Genomic DNA, 23,351 nt, shown 5'->3' with positions numbered 1-23,351 from the left:
TATATGTATGTGTACCATGGGCCTGGTGCCCTTGGAAGTCCAAAGAGGTCATGGAGTTACAGATGGTTGTGAATCATCATGTAGGTGCTAGGAACTGAACTTGTGTCTTCTCTAAGAGCGGCAAGTGCTCTTAATGGCTGAGCCATCTCTGCAGCCACAAAAGTGCGTTTTTAAACATTTTTGACAGTATCATGTTTGTTTACAATACACTATGATTACATTTACCTTCATCACCTTCTCATCCCTCCCCACCCCAGCCTCATGGGGCTGTCACATCTGCAATGTTCATGATTGTAGTGGTCAAGTCACATTCAGGTGACACAGCCCTACTGTGCCCCTCCACATCTTTTGGCTCACACAGCCTTCCCACCCCGTCTTCTACAATGTTCTCTGCCTCGGAGAGGGTGACAGAGATGTCCTGTTTGGAACTGAGCCCTCAGCAGCCAGTTATTCTCAGCACTTTGGCCCTTTATGGATCCCTCCCTGCTTTAACCACTTCTGAAAGAGGCTTCTCTGACCGGGCGTGAGAGTGTCACTAGTCTGTGGGTGTAAGCACAAACGATGAGAAGACAGTTTAACTACATGTGTCTACTTGGTGTAACATCAGTAGAAGGTTCTCCTGAGGGGCCTGTGACTTCCCTAGCTGGGGGCTTTGATCAGCTCTACAGCACCAAGTATGTGTTTGAAGTTGACCTCAAATCCAAGCTGGAAACAGTTGGTTTCCCCAGAACATCCATGCCACTGTTGTGCCATTGTGTGTCTCTTGCAGGCAGTTCAGGACTGCAGAACGCTTGGTGTGATGTTTGTAACTCTTCTCCCCCAGCAGCCTGCACAGCGCCTGCTATTCCTGTGAATGAGAGACAGCAGGAAAGAATCTAATTGGCTCTCTGTGTCCTATATCTAGAGGGTGGGTGTCTAGTTCTGCTGGGCATCCAAGAGCGACGGCAGTAGGCTGTGTTGTGTGAGGGAGTCTCTGTGGGCTCCCTCACCAACAGCTCACTGAGAGGTATCCCTCACTTGGCTGGTTTTGAAAACCACTGACTTCTGGAAGTAGTACTGACCACGCACGCAGAGTACTTCCATCCAAATAGCTCCTTAAAATTTTTTAAAGTTAGCTTATAAGGGAGTGGGTTTCTATGTTGTTTTTTTCATATACAGGTTGACTTTGCTTTAGTCCTTTTCTCCCCTAGTCTTACCCACTTCTACTTCCATGTGAAAAAACATGGAACACTCCACAAACGTCATTCTTGTGCAGGAGCCACGCTGGTCTTCTTTGATTGGTTCCAATTTTACTATTAACGCTGCAGAAGCAGGTATGGAAATGGGTTTTGTATGAGGTTTAGGCATTTGAGAAGACAAACGCAGTATGGATCTTGGAATTTACTGAAGTTTTTCTTCAAATCTCTCTTCAGGTCTGCAAATGGTCTATGGCAAGAAATACTAGAGGCTCACCAGAGGCCATGGTCTCCTGCCCTCCTTCTCATTTGGCCACATACTTGAGGGTTGTTTTTAGTCTTTGAGACAGGGGCTCACTAGACAACCTTGACTGGCTTGGAATTTTCTATGTAGTCCGAGATGGCCTCAAACTCATAGAGATCTGCCCGCCTCTGCCTCCTGATTACTGTGCCTGGGCTTACTTGAATTTTATTCAAAACTGATTCAATACTACTTCTAGTATGGCCCACCAAGCCTCTGCCATCTACCTTGTTCTCTTTTCTTCCAGGCCAGCTGGAAGGAGACGACTTCCGGGATAAGCACGGGGGGGGGGGGGGGGGGGGGGGCGCGGGGGGGGGGCGCGGGGGGGGGGGCGGGACGGGACACGACACACAACGGGGACAGGATGGGACTCGACACACAAGGGGGATGGACCCATGTTGTTCGTGGGCGGTGCCTCCATCGCTTCCTCCCCAGCCCGCTGTTCTGCCAGCTTGTTCGTGGGTCCTGTACTGTTCTGTGAGCAAGAAACGGACTTCTGCTGGGTCCATTGGCACATTTTTTATATATTTGTGGGTCATTTGGATTTTTTGTACTCTGTAGTAGTACTTACTTGAATATTAATATTCGTACACTCTAAATGATTTCCCGGTTTCTTTTATATTTGAAACTTTTAAGATGGTGTCTTTGGTTATTTTTACTTTATGAAGCATCTGTCAGTCTTTTGTTTTCAGCCTAAGACAAATCTTCCTCACTACAAGCTTGCACATACAGCTTCTTCATTTTCTTCTGCATAAAAATGTGTGGACGAAGCAGAGAGAGTCGAGGTCCAGCAAGCCCTTCCTTCTCAGCACCCAGCCAGGCTTGAAACCCAACTTGCCTTGTGATTGAGTGTGTCAGGCTGTTAACAGAGTTCTGCCCAATGAGTGTGGCAAGAGGAGAAAGGCGCTGTTCTGGGGCTTGCCTGAGTGCTTGGCAGGGAGGATGAAGAGTCATCTGCTGAAATGTCGGGACCCTGCTACGAAATAACGGCAGCCGACACTTGTGTTGCACACTCGGTGGTGGAGGTGAGCGGCAGCCATCTTTGTTTCCAGCACACCTTGTTTGATCACCAGTTCTGAGTGACACAGAGACAAAAGTCAGCTTGAGGAAGATGGATGAAAGCCATTTAACCATGACAACAGCTTTCAGCTACGGAAAAGTCTCCGTGAGTGTTATTAGCCAGTGCTCACCAACGGCCCTCACGATGCAGCTAATGAGACTGAGCACTAATGGCCCGGGAACAATGAGGCAAATTACTAAGTTCTACTAAAATGTTTCTCCACTTATCTTCAATTATTCAGATCCAATCTAATTTCCTTCAAAATTAAATGCTGCGGCTCCAGTTAACTCGTGTGACTGAACATTTAACAACAGATGCCTTCTGTACCTGCACGTGACTTTGCTGAGAAAGAACAGGGCAAGTTCACTCCTCATTGTCTCTGAAATACAACCGTTTCTTAGACATGCTAAGATAGTGTGCTACAGAAGGCGCATCGCTGGGGCTTTGTCCCTGAATGCTAGGACTTAAGGAGCCTCCAAACTACCTTCTTCCCAACTCTGCTGCCCTCCACCCATCTAACCGCTTCTTCAGCAGCTGTCCCAAGCTCCTGGTCACTTTTGGCTAAACCACTGGGCCTCTGGACACAGACAAAGCAAAGACCTGAGGAGGAAGTCTGAGATGATAGAGCACTTATGGGTAACAATACACATTCAGTTTTCACTCACAAATGTCACAGAGCTTTCTCCCACAGCTGGATGCCAGGGTGGACTTCTGGGATCTGGATCCATTGGTGTGTGGTCACCGCTATGGCTCCACATTCAGGAGCCAGGCACAGCTAGTTGTCAGAAGAAGAATGCTGAGTAGCTTGGTGCTCTTCCCACCTGGGCTTCTGTGGACTTACGGCACCGCTGATCTGTGTGCCATCCATCTTTCCTCTCTTTCTTTATCTCCTATTGCTCCTTTGCTATAATCTGGTCTTTCCTGGTCTCTTCATTTTCCTTTGTAACATTAGCTTTCCCTCTGAGGCTCCAGCTGCATTATCATCTTACTTAGGAAAAATTGCATTTAATAGAACCAGAACTATCCCATTTAATAGTGTTCCAGTGGGAACAACCTGCCTTAATGAAGTTAAGAGTGTTTCAGGTGGCATGACTTTTTCTTCAGAGGGCATGAAGTGATTTCATGCGAAGGGACAATATACTCATTTTAGTCTTCAAAGGCCTGAAGGCCCTCGCATGCAGTCATTTCTCCACGTTCTATGGAAGAGGCACACAGCAAATGAAGAATTGCAATCATTTGGCATTAGATTCGCACTATGACTTATTTTATTAATTAGCCTTAGTTTTACTTGTAGTGTTTCCCTAGAGTCCACAACAAGCTCTTCTAAGTCCATCTAGAACCAGTTGGACTTAAGATGAAGCCAAAGGGAACTAAAGACCATTCCCAAGTAGACAATTCCACATGCAGCCTGTCAGTCCGCACATCTATCTTCCTGTAGCCCGAAGAGAATTATGAGGGTCTAGGCGTGGGGGTGCAAGCTTGTAACCCCGTACTCAGGAGCCAGGGCACAAGATTGCCTTGAGTTCAGACTCAGCCATGTCAGCCTACTGAGCCCCAGCCAGGGCTGCATAGCAAGACCTCATCTCAGAGAAAAACAGTGGAAACCACAGCAAGAGCTGGGGAGAACGGCAGCTCTGGCTCCTTGCTTGGCACACTGTGCCTTTTGATGACCAAGTGCACTTTGTCCAGTGTGGAACTTTGTCGACACAGTCACTGGTGTGGATGACTCACCATGTGCCAAGAACAATACTTAAGACTCTACAGGATTTATCTCATTTAAACCCCATGTTATTTGCTGTCTGCATTTTCAATTGAGGTTCAGAGAGGTTAATTATCCCACCCAAAGTCACACAGTCACACAGCCTCTCTTGACCTCAGCTTTTAAGATCTGCTGCCTATCTCCTCCTCTTCCTCCTCCTTCTCCACCCTTTTGGTTTTCTGAGACAGGGTCTTACCATGTAGCCCAGGCTGGTCTGGAACTCACTATATAGACCAGGCTGGCCTCAAACTCTCAGAGATCTGCCTGCCTCTGCCTCCCGGGTGCTGGATTAAAAGTGTGCACCACCATGCCCAACTGCTTGCTGCTAGTGTTCTTAAATCTTTTCCCCAGTTGCCTCTGACTTCTTTGATGAAGAAAAACATCTAGCATTTAAAAAGTGGATCTTAGGGCTCAAAGCACTATGTTGGATGTGGAGAAAGCAGGCGTTCTTATGGGTGGGTTCCCCCACCTGAGAAATGAAATGGTTTGTTTCACCAGGATGCTTCTGAGGAACAAGTGAAATACAAACTGCTGGCGGGATGGCTCAGGAGGTAAAGGTGCCCACTGACAAGCCCAGCAGCCTGAGTTAGGTCCCTGGAACTCATGTGCTCTGGCATGCATGCACATAAAATAAAAAATATAAAAATAAAAAGGAAGCAAGGTTGGTATTTTCCTCACCCTTGAACTTGATGGTTTTATCTGGCCCTGAAATTGATGCCAGGAAAAACTCTAACATAAATTTTTTGTTGAAGTAGTGTAAACAAACAAAAAATAAAAGAGGCAAAATGTTTAGTGTTCTGAAAATACATTCTCCAAGGACCATGCTCTCCTTCTGTGGGTCTGCACATTTGTTTGCAGCTGAAAGCTGATATTTGCACCATCAGCCTCTGAGTTCAAAACAGAAGCCAATGATTTGGCTTCAAAGCAGCATTAATGAATTAGTGCAGAAATTTCAGTCACAGGTAACAGTCTGAGTTCCCCTTCCATTCCTGTTTTAGAGGCCCAGGGACCCTTTGAGATTCAAGATGAAACAAAACTGACTTTGATTAGTTTCAAAGCATTGCTCTGCTCTTCTCTATACCCTCCAAGTCTAGGGCCTGGTAAACATTCTCCTTCATTCAGCAAGCATTTATGGGCTGTCAGCCCTGTTCCTGCACGGGGAGGACAGTGGCCACAAAGCAGAACTCGGCTCTTTAAGTTTCTTCCCCTCAGTTTGATGCAAACTTGCCTGAGGCTCTCTGATGTGCGTTATGGATTCTATTCAGATACCGCTTCCTCTTTCTTGTATAAAACACACAACAGTGGGGTCCCTGGCATTTTCAGAGAACCTGTGTGGTTCTTGTTGGAAAAATACTCTCACAAAACCAGAGTCCAGTGGTCGGGTGATAAAAAGTGTGTTGTGACAGAAAGATGATCCCGCTTCTCTCCCTTTGGTAAGAAAGATGTGCATTTCTGAGAGCATTATGAAATGATTTGGTTTTCCAATACATTATCATGAATTAGTGAAATTGGTTATGGACTTAATTATGCTTTTCTAAAAAAAATGTTTTTAGTCTGCTCTCAAACATTTTGAAGTGGACCTTGATTATAGTTACCAAATTGTATGTAAGTGCCTTGCGCTTATCACGGAAGGGCCACAGGTGGAATGTAGCGGGGCTAGAGAGGAGGGTAATGGAAAAATCCTCTGCTTGTGTTTGCTACTTAAATGTCATGGTCGGTAAATGGATTTCTCTGCTTCCTGGGACTCGCTTCTCCTGCATTAGCCCAGCAGCAATTAGAGGGCCGAGATCGCCCTGGAAATGGGCTGCTCGACCGTGTAGTTCATCTTTCTATTGTGCAAAACAGAAAAAATTGCTTCTAATCAATCCACTTCAACTTTTAGTCGGAAAATTATTTACCATCCTATCAGCTGAAGTACCAAGAAATGTTCTGTTTGAATTAACTGGGGGAAGAGGGACTCGTGTCAATCAGCGGGCTACAGTGACGGCGGTGCAGTCTCACGATGGAGACAAGAAAGAGACGACATTATTCCTGGTTTCCTTGCCCAACTGATTGGTGCTTTTAGGGTAATTAATCCTCATTTCAAGTATAATTGGACTCTTATTGATTGAAGCAGCAATGTACGATGTGGTTGCTGTAACATGGAAAGATAGGCTTTCTTCCAAGCAGAACACGGTTAATTTTGAACTTCAAATCTTTTGCATTTCATTCACACAGTTGATCAATCCCCCTGCTTTGCAACTGACTTAGGATGTAACATTTTGTGAGCTTGTTACTTTTTTTCAGAAGCATAGATTATCAGGGAATTTTTACTGATTTCTGCTTTGCCTATCAGTTTAGTCACTGACTTTCCAAAGCAGAGTGAGTCACACAGCCCGTGTTCTAATGAATTTCAGATAGTGCAAATTAAACATTGACAAAAATCTGAGAAAACAAAACTATGTGTGAATTACAAGAGTAGACACATTAAAATTGTGCTTTAACACAGCCACCTTCATTAAGGGAAAAAACCCAGCTCAGGCTGAGCAGCTAGGGATGCTGGGAAAGCAGGAGCAAAAGCAAAGGGAGTTTGTGAGAAATGGGTCCTGAGGTTCCGAGTCTGTGCTGGAATCTGGTGCTGAACCTTTGTGTGCGAGAAACTTCTCCTTCATTGCAGGGAAAGAGGCTTTCTTCACAGCTCCCAAAAAAACTATTGTTTGTCTCTTCAGTGACTGGAGATTACCACAGCAGCAAGCATGCAGGTTTCTAAACAGATCATCTTAACAGACACGAATACATACACACATGATTTTTTTGTCAGCTTAGTGACTGTACATGAACTTACTGATATTTTAATTATCGTCTGCAGCCCACAGTCCCTCAGTCAGCACTCTGCCCGCCACTTAGCCACTTGACCACGGCCTGTCAGGGCTTCCGGTCCAAGGGCCCTGGCTCTGTCATAGCTGTGATATGTAGGTTTAAATTAAGTCTCTATCGTTCTGTTTATCAGTAAGGCTCAGAACTCAAAGGCTGGGATGAAAAACTGCTAGCTCAGAGAGGCTGAGTAGCAACTAGCTGACCTTCTTTTTGGCCGGAGACACCACAAGAGACACGTCTCTTTCCTGGTCTCAGAACCGAGAGAGCTCAAACTGTAGTCCATGTCGCTCCCCCCTGGTTCCTTCCTGTGGGTCTTCTGTATTCAAGTTGCTGGCTTCTCTACGGCCAATTCAGGTCAGTTAGTCACTGGCTCCACCTCCTGATTCAAGGTATAACTTTACTGGGCAGTCTTGGGAGTGTCATAGTACAATCAAAATATCCCACAACACACATGTACACACATACACGCATATACACACACCTACACACACATACATATATGTGTGTATATATTCTTCGGAAGAGATAGTTTACCTCCTTTAGATCAATGTTGATTAACAATAGGGGAATAAAGCCATATCTGAAGACAGTGCCCTGTCTTATTTAAGCAAAGGTTTAAATTCTAGGCACCCATTTAGAAGGAAGCCCCTCAGCCTTTGTAAAAATTAAATGGAATCCCAATGAAGATATTTCTGTTTTGCCTCTGAGGCCACTTTAAGTGCTGCTTTCCACTCACTGGCTTTTGCTCGGCATACTGACCTCGGCTCCCCCTCATTCTCAGGGCCACACATGGCATTAATGTTCATAAAGCTTCCTACCACACTGACCTCGGCTCCCCCTCATTCTCAGGGCCACACGTGGCATTAATGTTCATAAAGCTTCCTACCACACTGACCTCGGCTCCCCCTCATTCTCAGGGCCATACGTGGCATTAATGTTCATAAAGCTTCCTACCACACTGACCTCGGCTCCCCCTCATTCTCAGGGCCACACACACAGCATCAGTGTTCATAAAGCTTCCTACCTCTTACAGAAGAGTTTAGCTGAAGTGGACTAGTGCTCACACTACACAGGGTGCTGCCTGAACTGGGGGATCCTACCGCTTCCACCTTCTGCTTCTAGGGCTTTATCAGAGCTGACACAGCACCCCAAAAGAAGCAAAATAAAAGACCCAGGGAGGGCTTCCAGCTATGTAGCAGGAATCTTAAAAGTTCTTATTAATAAAAACAAATTCAGAGCCAGGTATTGGGGTGAACACTGAAAGATCAGAGAGACAGAACAGGCCACAGCCACCTCACCTTGCTAATTCCTCAGCTGATCCTGTTTCCTCAGACTGGAAGCCTCTGAGTCCTCATTCAAATGGATCTCAGCTGAACTGCTGCTCAAAAGCCTAAAAGCTTAACCAGCCTAGTTCCTGGTTTTCATGCCTTATATACCTTTCTGCTTCCTGCCCCCACTTCTTGGGATTAAAGGCGTGAGTCACCATGCCTGGCTGTTTTCAGTGTGGCTTTGAACTCACAGAGATCTGGATGGATCTCTGCCTCCCAAGTGATAGGATTAAAGGCATGTGCGCCATCATTTTCTGGCCTCTATATCTAGTGGCTGTTCTGTTCTCTGACCCCAGATAAGTTTATTAGGGTGCACAATATTTTGGGGAACACAATATCACCACACAGATGCTCAGTGTAGATGTGACCATTGCTGTTGATGCAGGTGGAGGGTGGCCTAGGGATGCTTACCTGGAGTTTTGCACTGGCTGGTTAGGTTTGAACGCTTGCTCCCAGGCCTCCTGTCTCCAAGACTTGTGTCCTTTAGAGCTAGTCCCAGATCACCATCTCCCTGGAGTCTTTTTCCCTGATTGCAAAGATGAGATCACTAGCTTACTGGAGGCTGTGCTAACATCTGAAATCACCTTTCATATGTCTCCCTCCCGTCTTTATATCAAGTACATTCCAGAAAACACAAGGTATGGATAATTATGAGTGAAGTAAATCGTCAATTTACGCGGAACACAATGGGGATTTTCAAAAAGGATTTTCCTTTTAAGCCTGCATGTGAAGTTCAAGTGTTATATGTGTCCAAGTCAGACCTGTAGAAGACATTGGGAGGTGACAGGAACCGGAGTCACCAGCACCCCACCCTATCTAGCCCCTTCAGCGAAGAAGTTTCTACCTCCAAAGATGCCCCCAGAAAGCTGGAGTGTGGCGGTGTTGACACCAGGTTAGCTCTCATTACACAGCTCCAGGGCAAGAGAGTGCACACGTATCAACAAGTCTGTGTCCCACGCGAAGAAGCGACCGCTCATCCTATCATCGCTCAAACGTTTTGTTTGCTGAGAAGTCAGGCTTGAAGGGGGCGGGGTTCCTCGGAAAATGCAAAAGAACTAAAATTTTGTGCCATTCGTTTTACAATATAATTCCATCCTCCCTCCCTCCATTCTCCCCATCCCCCGCCGCCTCCCCTTTTCTTCTTCCCAGAAAGTATCCCTGGCAGACAGCAAATTCTTAGACACCCGCAGAGTAGGGAACGTGTGCCACTGGCCAAAGGGCACAGGATTTGCGTCGTGAGCCACTCCACCCCTCCCTACCCCGCCCCCTAGCTTCGCTTTTTGTTGGGTTACTGCATTAAAACTGCTACTGAAGCTTTTCTTTGCTCCTCCTGGGCACCGGTATTCGGAATGGAGGAGGGCCAAGCTGGATCCCGTGTCTCAGGCAGCCGGGTGCAAGGGCCTGCGCTGTTTCTGTCTGAGATGAGAGTAGCCGAGCTGGGTAGGCTTGGCCTGATGCTGGTGGCGCGTGGGAGAAGCAACCCAGGAGCCCTTGGTGATGGGAACCACTGCTCTCCAGTCCCTTCCCAGCTGGGCTAGCCTGGGCTGCTCAGCTATCTCGGGACGGATGACGTCATGGGACAACGGGGGGGGGGGGGGGCTGGGGACTAGAGTCACCAGCATCCCATGCCAATCAGCCCCGCCAGAGAAAAAGTTTCTGCCCCAAAAGCTGCCCCCAGGAAGTGAGATTGTTAGGAGATGGTGACACCTGGAGAGGGCTGCTGGGAGACTTAGATAAGCGCTGCTGTGTTCCCTCCTTTGGAAGCTGGTTGAGTCCTTGTTTTACTCTATGGGCAACCAGTTTTAGATTTTCTGTGTGGGGTTTAAAAGACATTTCTCTTTCAACACACATGCATATCTAAACCAAATGTCGTTTTTTGAGTTTTAGAACTGGCACCATTTGCAGCGTGTTCACCTAACATTTAACTATCAAAGTCCTGAAATACCTTCTGGAGCAGCGGTTCTCAACTTTCCTAACGCCGTGACTCTAGTAGTTCCTCATGGTGTGGTGACCCCAACCATAAAAGTATTTGGATGCTAATTCATAACTGTAGTTTTGCTACTGTTATGAATCGTAATGTATCAAGCTATGTGCTAGGCAACCGGAGAGGTCTCTACCCACAGACTGAGAACCACTGTTCTGGAGGTTGTTTTACTTTTGGAAAATAGAAATTCCCTTTCCCAGTTGGTAGGAATTTTATGATACAAGCTTCCTGCTAAGGAAAGAGAATTCTGAGTGTTTAAGTAATACCATACGGGCTGGAGAGGTGGCTCAGTGATTAAGAACACTGGCCGCTCTTTCAGAGGACCTGGGTTCAGTTCCCAGCACTTACATTACAGCTCATAACTGCATGTAACTCCAGTTTCAAGGATATTGGACACCTTCACACAGATATACATGTAGACAAAACACAAATGCACATAAAATAAAAATAAGTAAATATTATTTTTAAAAAATAGCATCATGCTACTCTGCCACAAACTTTAAACAAAGTAAAAATTTTGTATACACAGGGACACAGAAACATGACAAAGTAATTGTAACCTTCTAAGTCTACCATACCCTCTGTACTGGTGAGCAGCCGGACCCCCTCTCTCTGCAGACCGGCCTGGCTTCACAATCATTCCTTTCTCCTTTTCCGGGAGTGAGTGTGCTTGCTGAGTGGTGGCTTCTAAGAACTGTCACAGCAATTCTGCAGCCTTAGGTCTCACTTTGTCGGCACGGAGGATTCACTTTCTCATTTTTTTGTGTCCAAGGAAACAATACTCACTACAAACTCTACATTTCTAATTTGTTTGCAGAGTTAACCAAACAAGTAAATCAGCATCATTGTGTGGGGGTTCCTGATTCCCGGTGTCAGAGCCTGCTGCTGGCGTGGGTGGCTGTAGTCACTCTAATGATGTAGGAGGTATTTCTAGAATACATGGGTTTGCCATGGTGGCCATTTAAGAAGGCCATGGTCAGTGGGAAGTGAGAGAGTCTCTCATTTCTCTGCAGTAGCTAAACACACAATGGCTGTTTCTGCCTTTGCTCTGGAGAGCAGCTTTGTGCCCACTTTCCATTTCTCAGTAATTATGTAGGTCTAGGTACTCGAATTTACACGTGTGCAGGGATTATGATGAGAACTCCAAATTCCTAAACTGCACAATACTTTCAACTCCTTCTGCCTACAGTCCATCTGTGTCCACAGGGAGGACAGTGACAAGGGGCGGAGTCTGTTCTTGTTCTCTTCTGGATCTGAGAGGGGCTCGGGGCTTCGGCTGCATCATTTTCATCATTTTCATTTAGTATCAGTCACAATCCTTTACAGTAGGGTCTTCGTTTACAAATAAGTCAAATGAGACTCAGAGACATGAAGTGAACTGCCCACAAGCACACACAGAATCAGGCACGGCATCGGGTACCACACTTGAGCCTCTCTAATGACAGACACTGGGTTCTTAGTCTTTGCCGAATCACCGTGGCCAGAGAACATGCAGTTTTCATTTCCCTGGTCAAATGGGAACACAGCTTTTAATTTGAAGCTATGTTTGAACATGGTTCCTTCTTTAGTGTGATATAGCTCTAACACGTGAGGCAAAACAATTTATTTCCATGACACCACAGACTTCATTTCCAAACCTACCTTACACTATTCCCATTAGCACTGAAATTCATCCTGAGGTAATCACCAGGTCTTCAGCAGCAGCCTAGAGCTCTGTGGAATGCTCGTTAAGATGCAGCCTTCTTGATTCCCATGTGGACAAGGATTAAAATTTGGAACTGAGAAAGTGCCTTTAATTAAAAAATATATAGATATTCTAGAAATAAAAGATTAATGATAAAATTGTATTAACATAATTGTTCTATGGGAAAAAATCTGTAATCATTGAAGATGATTATTGGAAACATTGAGAATGTATATTGAAAATATCATCTGATTTTTAACAAGTTGAATTCAGGGCATTCTTACCTAGTATGATAAAGTATATATATCTGAGACCAACATGAACATCACAGTTAAAGGGAAAATACTGAGACGTAGATGTTATTTTGTTACAGTTATTTTTGCATTTATGAATGGTTTGTTTCTGGAATTTTCCATTTAATATTTTCAGACAGCAGTTGGCACCTGGTAACTATAACCAACGAAAGCAAAAATGTGGCTAAAGGATGATGGATGCCCAACACTAGACTTTAATCTAGCCTTGCCTGCATTGGAGGAACCACCTTTTGAATGAATCAAGCTTATGAGTGAACTAGAAAGACAAATAGGAATTTTGGAATAAAACCTTGACTTTTTATCATGATTTTAGCTCTTTTTAGTTACATGACTCTGGGCAAGCTGTTTAGAGGGCTGTAGTGAAGTCTAAACTGTCAATAGCATATGTCAAATATTCATTGTTAAAAGTGCCAGCAAGGGGCTGGAGAGAGATGGCTCAGTGGGTAAAAGCACTTGAGGCTGAAGCCCGATGACTTGAGTTCGATCCCCAGAATGCATCGTGGAAGGAGAGACTGACTCCCAAAAGTTGTTCTCTAATCTCCATGTGTGTGCTTTGGCACACATGAGCCCACACTTGCACATATCATACACACAGACATATAATAATAATAATAATAATAATAATAATAAATTAAATAAAAATAAAACTCAAGAAAGTACCAGTGATGCTGAAAGCTATAGTTTCCTGAACACTTGCTGCTGGCCATGTAGACACCGTGCAAACATTGCATGTGCAAACTTACTGAAGCATGCTAGGACTTTTGCAAGGGAAGGCTACCCTCGCCTTAGATTTACAGAGAAGAGGCTGGGGCACAGAGAATAAGCTGAGCCAGGATTTGTCAGGGAGTCTGACCCAGTGTTGTGCTTATCACAGCACCTGGCTGACTTTCTTAGTGGGCAACGGCTGCTTAAGATCAACAGCAGGTGGCTGGAGAGATGGTCCATAGGTTAAGAACATGTGTGCTCTTGCAGAATGCCAGGATTTGGTTCCCAGCACCCACACTGGGAGGCTCACAACCACCTAGAACTCCAGTTACACAGGCTCTGTCGCCCTCTTTTGGCCTCTACAGGTACTTGCACACACACGGTGCACATACATACATTTGGGCACATACACATAAAATAATAAATATTAAAAAAGAATAATATTAAGAAAAGCTGATAATACTGGGTAGAAAACAGTAAGAATGTTTTCTTTCTCAGAGTAAGGACCCAGTAAGGAAATGCTAAATTCCTTCTTGAGATAAGTTATCAATTTGGTAGCAGAGATGTGTGTTTAATAAGACAGTAGTCATCTGTCTGGGTTAGTCTGTGGTCCTATGGACTTTGGACAGCTACGGCAACTTGTAGTCAGGACAGCCATAATCATCAGCAAGGCAACGTCTTAGAAATTTATATATACTAATTATTGAAAATAATGGGTTTCATCTTGGTGTTTTTATGTGTGCACATTATACTTTGATATTACTCATCCTGTGACTTGGATTTGTCTCCCTCCTCTCTCCCTGACCCACTTTCTCTTTCCTAAAATCTCTTTTTTATGTGTGTCTGTTTAAAATATAAATTCTACATGTGAAAGAAAATGTCTTGCTTCTCTTCCTGAATCTGGTTTATTTTGCATAACTTTCTGGTCTCCAGTCCATTTTGCTGAAAATGACATCTTTTGTTCACTGTGCATAAATTTGCTGTTTTCTTTGTAAAGTGATCATCAATGGGCACCTAGCAAGGCTGACTCTCTGTCTTGGCTATTGTGACAAATGCTGTAAGGGACATGCGTGGACAGCAGAAGCCATCGCTTGCCTCCTGGCAGCTGCACTATCCGTTTCTTCTGTAAGATGGGAAACGCCAAGCCTTGCACTATCAGAATCACCTTTAATCAAACTCATCTGAGATTCAATTTGAAGAACTGCGCTTTCCTGGAAATGGAATTGGTACAGTTTAAATGTAAATCTCATCCAGAAGTTATTTCATAAGAAATATGAAGGTTAAGTATGTCTACCCATTTCCCCACAAGACTCCTATCATCAGGGCATTTAGCAGGTCACATGGGTAATGTACCCAGGACAGTGATGCTCAGCTTCCAGCTTCTCTGAGAAAGAAACTGCAGTCTCGGCCACGGCAGCTTCTCCTGCTTGCCTTCTCCTCGAAAATATGAACAAAGGGAAAGTAAGTAGCAAGAGAGGCTCTGAGGGCAATGTTAGAAAAGATTAAAAACAAACAAACAAAAACCAAAACAAACAAAAATAAAACAAAAAAAACTGTCCAAGGAAAATATAATAGTTGAGTTTAAAGATATTAGTTGCCGTTGCTTTGTGACGGTGGAGTCAGCCAATGCTTCATTTGATTAGTAAGCATAAGTACTCCATGGAAATAGAAGGGGGAGCTGCCTGCAAGGGGGAAGGGGACCTAGTTAGGAGAGGGCAAGAGGGCTGGGAGAGAGTAGTGGAGTGGATGAGTAAGAAAACATACAATTACACGCATGAAAATGCAAGAGGCAGCCCATGGTTTTTAATGCAAACTCAAACAATAACACAAAGAGTAGCTATTCCAATAGTGGAGCTGAAGAGATCAGCTTTAGAGACGGAGAAAGTCAATGAGCAGAAACAAGAAACAGAGCAGTCAGTCGTTTCAAAATCCCTTTATCTGAAAAGAAAGGACAAGAGAGAACAACTGGTCGGTTGACATCTGCTACTTCAGGCTACTTTTTGTGAGAATTAGAGGATCAAATGAGGTCTGGAGATTGATTAAGAGTGCTCACTGCCCTTCCAGAGGACCTGGTTTGGGTCGCCGGCGCCCACATGGCAGCTCACACCTGCCTGTAACTCCAGTTCCAAGGGACCCAATGCTGTCTTCTGGCCTCTGTGGGCACTGCCTGCACGTGGTGCACATTCATGTGCTCAGGAACACACACATATACACAAAGTTTAGGGTCTCAAGTGGGCGCCCCAAGAACCCAGACTCCAGTCCAGTTGATGCAACAGCAAGAGGTGTTTATTAATGCGGCTGTACAGTCAGGCAAACTCAGCTCCAAAGAGCAAGAGTCGCATCTTACTGTAGCCACATGGGTGCTTTTAAAGGAAAAACCCACAAAAGCCATAAGATTACAATTTCCATACAATTTCGTTTCACAAGATCATGGTCTGATCACAGAGTGGGTACAGTCACGTCCGCGTGTACATTCTTCCTGAAACCTCAAGGGGGTATCAGGGCGGGAGTGGAGTTTACACAAACTCCATCTGGAATCATGATAAAACAAACAAAGCCATGCAGGGAGGCAGGAGTAAATTGACCTGAAAACGGACAGGGTGGGAGAGGAAAGGCTGTATGAATACTCAAGAGGTTTTTGTTTGGGGTTTGAGAGTTTGTTTGTGGAGAAGACGACAGAATGGCAGGGACAGATTTTAACACTATTTTATCTTTCACACTAACTTCGTTCCTCCAATTCTTAAGCTTTTGATACAAACCCCATGTAGACTATAGCTACTTTTAAAAGTGGTCTTTTCTTGGTGCTGGCTTGTGTTGGCTTGGTTTTTAATGGACAGTATTTCTGAGACCCTGAAGACTCCAAGAGGCCCTGAGTTACTGGAGTGCTGGTGTTGAGTTGTGTGGGCAGGGCTCTTCCGAATGTGGGCGGAGTTCTTCCGGGTTTTAGAAGAGGCAGCATTTAGTCAGATTTTTAGATTTTTGAGAGTAGATTTTTTCTTGTTTTGAGAAAGCGAAAAAAACTTCATGGTATTAGTTCAAATGTGGGATACAAGGGGTGAGAAGGTAAAGAGATTGAACTAGAATATGGGATTTGTATCAGTGTGTGTGTGTGTGTGTGTGTGTGTGTGTGTGTGTGTGTGTGCATGTATACCTGTATCTCTATGTGTGCATGTATGTAATTCAACCCCAAGCCTCATACATGTTAGGTAAGTGCACTACCACTGAGCTATATCTCGAGCTCGTAGTCCTTTAAAAATTGTAGTAAATACACATCACCAAGCATCTTCATCCCTTCCACCTGTACATCTTAGTTTGAGGCATACATACCCTCACCACTATGCAGTTGAGCGGGACTGCGAAGTGGCACTGCACAGAGGCATGGGTTACAGAGAAGGGTGAGATACTGTGGCTGCTTTTGCAATGTGCTGCAGGATGCTAGATTTTGGCGGGAGTGGTAGCTGTGAGAAGTCTATTGTGAGATTCCCGGGGATTTATGCCCACCATAAATATTCCAAGACCTTTATAAGGCTAAAAGTAAGCCTATGAAGCAAGAAAGAAATTTCCTTGGAATGCTTATCAGATAATTCTGGGATGTTAAAATACAGTGTATGAATTTAAGAAACAACCCCTTTTAAATTTGAGATAATCTTAGATATACAGAAAAGTTGCAGAGACGGCAGAGTCCCCGGTGTCCTCTACCCAGCCTTAGCAATTTACATCACCACTGCCACACATCAGCCAAAGCAAGAAATTAAGGGGGAGACTGTTCCTAGATGTTCCTAGTCAGTTTGTTTCCTTAACTCTTCACTAATTCGGGCCACGACTCAGTCATCAGTTTACTCTAGTTCAACTAACTGGCTTTCTAAAGTGCACCCTTGATGAATCTGCACCTTTCTGAGCCCAGAAAGCTCCCGCTCCCGCCCCCCTTAGAGACTCTTCCATGTAGCCCTCTTCTTGAGGAGCTTTCCCACATGCTCAGAGTGCTTTTCCTCAGTTTACACCACCTCGTCCTGAAGTGTCACATAAACGCATGTGGCTTTTACAACCTGACTGTCTCTGTTGGGTGGGCACAAATTCCCTGTGACATTGCGGTGGGTCTCAGTGGAGTGGGGTAAGTAGGGGCCAAAGGGAAGGTGAGACTTCACATTCTGTTTGTGTCCCTCCCAAAACTGAAAACCCACCCCAACCAACTGACTGACTGACCGACCGACCAACCAACCAACCAACCAACCAACCAACCAACCAACCAACCGAAAACACAAACAAAAGTAACCCACTGTTTTTGGAAGAGCTGATAAAATAATTATTTCTTCTTGCCTGGCGGTGGTGGTGCATGCCTTTAATCCCAGCACTAGGAAGGCAGAAGCAGGCGGATCTGAGTACAGGCCAGCATGGTCTACAGAGTGCGTTCTAGAACAGCCAGGGCTACACAGAGAAACCTTGTCTTGAAGAACAAACAGATAAACAAACAACAACAATTTTATTTTTCTTTCTAACAGGGACAGCTGAGTTCTACTGTGCCCTTGCTTGACCCTTTGTCCCTGCAGGCTAGTCAGTGTCCTCCCCCAAATATTCAGCTCAGGGCCTTCTCTGGAGCCATAATGTAGCTTCGGGTTGTGCTGTGTGTGCCAGACATGAGCTTTGGTGAACAGAGAGGATGGGTAGAGTGTTGGTCTCAGAACTTGTTTTCCTGAGCAGTCCCTGGTGTCAACCGGCTTTTGGTAATTTGTTGCCTGTTAAGAAGGTAGAGGGAGGCATGCCCAGCTGTGGACTCCTGGGTTGTATCATGTGCCTGGTGTTCTTGCAAATTCATTAGCCAGTTTAAGGCAGGAGCAGCATTTCTTCTCAAGTGATTTCTTGTCCATAGAAACTTATTATTTCCCTGGGGAACATTCTGTGACTCATGACTTGCTAGCATCTTTCAAAATATTACTTCTGCCCACACTGGCACAGCCCATACCTTCCACTCACAGTTTGTGTTTTGGATCCTTGTGTACCAGATACCCCCCAGACAGTTGCCTGCTCTTACACACAGCTCACACTAGAGTTACAGTAGATGGGAAGACATTTTATTTTTAAAAATAGGTAACACAGCATTCTTTGGAGTCACAAAGATGTTTATGTGAAAGTAAATTATTGAGGTTTTTTTTTGAGGGTCATTTAAAATTTAATATTGTTCTTTTTGATTGGAAAAATGTAACTGTATACATTTGTGGGACACAATGTAATTTTTTTATAAGGCTAGAATATTTAGCTTGATTAAAATAATTTAGCTAATATATTCATCAACTTATCTACCATTTTTTTTAGTGAGACACTTGAAGCATATTGTCAGTGATTTTGGAGTATATAGTATATCATTATTTAAGTAAAAGCAACTTACTGCTCAAGGCAGATTTACAGAGACATCAAGAAACTTCAGAGCCCATCACAAGGATCTCTAGTCACCACAGATGCGAACCTTAAAATGGTATGTCAGTCCCTTTACCTATGATTTCCTGAGGTTTTCAAGCTTAGGAGGGTCATACATTTCATCGTTTTTCTCTTTTTTGTCTGCACTGGTTTTCTTCCTAAGCATGCCTTGTTGTCTTCTGCTCTCACTGAATTTTCTCTGTGCTATTAAACAGTTTTTGAGATTCTTTTTTCCATTTTTCACGATTCCTGAGACTTCGTGCCTTGCTTGCCTGTCCTTCCTTCCTTCCTTCCTTCCTTCCTTCCTTCCTTCCTTCCTTCCTTTCTTCCTTCCTTCCTCCCCTCCTTGCTCCTTTCCCCCGCTCGCCCTCCCTCTTCCCTTTCCCTCCCTCCCTCCTTCCCTCCCTCCCTTCCTTTTTTCTTTTCTTCCCTATTTGGTTTTTCTTTTTTAGCTACAACACATAGTGAATCTAGCCTATTGGTTAATGTGGCTGAGGGATGCATGGGAGTGAGTAGGTGGGTGGGTGAGTGGACATTCTCCTCTTTGAGGCCACAGTCTCTCTTCTTGACCTACCCTGAAGCTTTCCTTTATTAATTTCATATAATGGCAATTGAGTTATTAAGTTGTTTAAATAAAAATGTCAGATGTCTTTGATAAAAAGTTGTCGAACTATCAAGAGAGCAGAAGCCTATAGCTTAAACCATCTATCCCCGTTTCATACCCAGCATATTGGGGACTTCTAGTCCTGTTTACTTTTCAAATATCCTTTACTTCCTAATGGTTAATAGATCTCCAAGGAGTATCGCATGAATATTTATCAGCATTGCAAGTTAGAGAGATAAAGTTATTCTTAGAAGTCAGTATACAAAAAAAAAAAAGAGAATCAAGATTTCATTTGTTTTAGAGACTATATAGCTAGAGAGAGCAGAGAGAGCAAGCCTTTATTTTTATTTGTCTTGGAACCCACAGTATTTCTTTCCCCTTTATCCTAATAACTCAGTATCAAAGTGCTACTTCATTTTCTTGAACACAAACAAGTGCAGAAGAATAAAAAAGTTGGGGACAATTACCTCAGGAAAGTAAAACTACAGAATTCTTTTTCACATCAGGTTTTATTTACAGTCTTTCTCCAATGTTTTCTCTCTTCCTCTGTCACACCTCTGTACTTGAAAAATGCTGATTATAGAAATAACATCTTGGGCGGGAGGGGGGAGAACAAGGGAATCCGTGGCTGATATGTAGAACTGAATTGTATTGCAAAATAAAAATTAAAAAAAAGAAATAACATCTTAAAAATATAAATCACTGGTAGTAAATACATTTAAAAAGTGTGAGGCAGGGCCAGCACGAAGGCTCGGTGGGTAAGGATGTTTGCTCCACATGTCTGACGACTTCAGTTTGTTCCCCAGGACCCACAGAAAATGGAACTGATTCCACAAAGTTTCCTTCTGAAGTCCGCAGTCACATGCTGTGGCATGTGTGCCCCCTTCAAGTGTATAGACATACAACATGCACACACACAAATACACACAATAATTATAAATATAAGACATTAACAGTTTATAGCAGAATGCGGACACTGTAGACCCCCTGAAGCTCTTTCCCTCTTAGCACACACAGTACAGGGACATTCTGTTGTTTTGTTTTCCATAAAATTTTAATGGCTCCATGAAATTACAGCTTCATATGCTGTGATTTATTTAGCTGTTATTCGATGTTTAACTCATTTCCAATTTGGGATTACTGGGACCCATTTGTTGGCATTCTGGCCTGCCTGCCCTTTGTCCTAACTTAACCCCTTCTTCTTCCTCTTCCCCTTCCTCCCTTTCTTGCCATGAGGTGTGCACACCTCCACTTTCCCTCTCTTTCTCTCCCTCTTCCCCTCTCTTCCTCCTCCTCCTCCTTCTTCCTCTCTCTCTCTCTCTCTCTCTCTCTCTCTCTCTCTCTCTCTCTCTCTCTCTCTTTCTTTCTCATAATAAACCCTCCACATGGATGCTGTGTCTGCATGGCGTGAGTGACTTTCCACAGCACCACAGTCTCCCTCACCCACCGGGCCACCTTGGCCCAACCTGCCAAGGCCTCCCTCACCATATTATTATACCATTAGTCTGTGAGAACATAATGATACACATGTCTACATGTTCTGAGCTGTTTTCTAACATGTCTGCATATGTTCTGAGCTGTTTTCTAATAGGTCTACATGTGGTCTGAGCTGTTTTCTAACATGTCTACATGTGTTCTGAGCTGTCTTCTAACATATTTGCATATGTTCTGAGCTGTTTTCTAACAGGTCTACATGTGTTCTGAGCTGTTTTCCAAGTTAAGAGAATTGTGATGTAAAAAGTGAGAATGTTTTTAAGACTCTAAATGATGCCAAGTTGCCCTCTAGAAAGGCTGAGAAGCAGGACTCTTGACCTCTTCAGTGTCCCCCATAAACTTGTCGCTGAGTAAACAGAATGTTAGGGCTCCCCTCTTTACCAGTGTGATCTCCCTGTTCCCAGATGTGCCCCATGGAGTTCATCACAGCAACTTCTGCAAAGACTCATCAACAGAAAAGACCCCAAGAGCCTTTGAATTCCTAGAAAGTCCTTCCCTTACTGTTGAAGGGTTCATAACATGCCCCCACGGTCAGGCGTGTTTGCATATGCCCGGCAGACACTTCCGCCTAGCCAGGTCCAGGTCAGGATAGCCATTTCCGGGTCAGGGCATCTCGCGTGACCAGGATGCCCGGCAGACCTGGACACTTCCGCCTAGCCAGTTCCAGGTCAAGATAGCCATTTCCGGGTCAAGGCGTCTCGCGTGACCAGGATCCGTGACATTCCATGGCTACGTAGGCGCTCAGTGTGGCCATGTGATCTACGCGCTTGCGTGGAGTAGTGACGTCGATCTGTGCACGCCCAGCCTTTAAAATCCGGCGCCATGTTCCCGGTTCCTTCTTCTCCACACACGTGTTTCCTACAGGCCTGTTCACTCTCTGTCCCTTTATCTTTAATAAAACTCTTATTAGCAGATTCTGTCGTGTTTCGTGACATTTCCTTGCAGGGTAAGAACACAGCGCAGCCGATTAACTAACAACTATTTCCGCCAATCCTGGGCTGTTTTGTCAAGATCCTCACCCAGACCCAATCATGCCTGTTGGAATTCCTGGCCAGTCCCCTAGCTATACAACTGCACATGCACTGTTCAGATGTTTAGTCATTCCAGGGCTTTACGCAGAGTGATCATGCAATCTAAGAGCATGTTGTGGCATGCGCAGTGTAGCTCTGTAAGCCCATATGCACATGTTCAGGGGAATGCATAAAAAGTGGATACAGAGTCCTCCCCCTTTTTTTCCCCTACCCCCCTGCACATGTCTTCCACAGGCCTGATCACACTGTCCTGCCCCTTCCTTCTGATAAAACTCTGACAGTGGGCATTGTCGTGCCTTGTGGCCTTTCTCGAATGGCAACAGTGCCACTTAATGAATAACATTGCGCTGCCGCCGCACAAAACCAACAATACCCACTTCACTTCCCCACTGGAAGTCCCACCTAAAACCAAATTTGAAATTGCCTTGTTCATGATTCCCAGTGGTGCTGTCTCCTGTTCTAGACACAGTGCTGCATGGAGTTGGTGTGTTCCTTGTCTCCAAAAGCCATGAGCTCAGCTTGTTCTAGCATATGGTGTTGGTGACATCTACTCCATCTATGCATTTTATAGAGTACAACATCCCCCCCTGCCATTCCTGGGCCCCCGCCCACCCCCCGTGGGAATAACAGGTTTACCAAAGGACATAGCACATGAAAGGCACTAATTTGTTCCAGCAGCCAGCCCCATCCTGGAACCTTTTAATTAGATATGTTTTCAGTGTAAGGAAGGATTATTATTATTTTTTTTGGTTTTTCGAGACAAGGTTTCTCTGTGTAGCTTTGCGCCTTTTCCTGGAACTCACTTGGTAGCCCAGGCTGGCCTCGAACTCACAGAGATCCGCCTGGCTCTGCCTCCCGAGTGCTGGGATTAAAGGCGTGCGCCACCACCGCCCGGCTTAAGGAAGGATTATTGAGGCAGGGTGGGGCAACAAATTCCTGTAATTCTTTAATCCTAACATGGGGGTTGGGGTGAGGATGGGGACAATGGGGAGAGGAGCAAGCTGAGACAAAGAGGTCTCTACTTCAAGAATAGCCTGGGCTACACACTGAGATCCTGTCTAGGAAAAAAACAGGAGAGAAAAGGGATGGGAATAGAGTGAGGAAAGGAGAGGTGTGGAGAGAGAAGGGGGGGGATCAATAGAATACCCTACATCCCTTCTGCCAGGGACCTTTTGGTTTGTGCTTGTCCTGATTCAGCCATTGACAACATTGTCTTTCTCCCTGGAATTGACGTGCATTCCTAGTTCTTCACTATTCATCAGACCCCATTATGACCCCATCTATCTTGTGCTCCAGAAATTGCCATTGATGTTTTATTATCAACAAACAAAGCTCTCATTTATTAACTGGCTCCTTGCCAAACCCTGGGCTACTAACTTTATGTGCATTTTCAGTCTCATGCAGTTTTCACAATCCTCTGGGCTCGGATTATTCTTACAGCTATCTTACTCTGTACTTACTACCCTGATCTACTCTGACTTACAATGCTGAGCACTACACACAGGACGCATTTTTTAAATGCTGGGTGACTGCAATGCTCGTGCCCATGGAGGGTGTCTGGGAGCCACTGTGGTTGATGTGGGGAAGGTGACAGTCTGCACAGACGTGTAGCTCGTCACATGCAAAGGCTTAGGAGTAGTGAGG

At 44.7% G+C, this 23,351-nt stretch overlaps 1 pseudogene; it reads right to left on the bottom strand.

Annotated features, from left to right (window-relative positions):
• Positions 1 to 1,216: 1,216 nt before the first annotated feature.
• On the bottom strand, positions 1,217 to 1,315 carry LOC131912110 (U6 spliceosomal RNA; annotated as a pseudogene).
• Between the last annotated feature and the right edge of the window lie 22,036 nt (positions 1,316 to 23,351).

The sequence above is a fragment of the Peromyscus eremicus genome, chromosome 5 (genome assembly GCF_949786415.1).
Source record: "Peromyscus eremicus chromosome 5, PerEre_H2_v1, whole genome shotgun sequence".
NCBI classification, from domain to species: domain Eukaryota; kingdom Metazoa; phylum Chordata; class Mammalia; order Rodentia; family Cricetidae; genus Peromyscus; species Peromyscus eremicus.
Note: the sequence above shows the minus strand (reverse complement) of the source record. Positions and strands in the feature narration are given on the sequence as shown.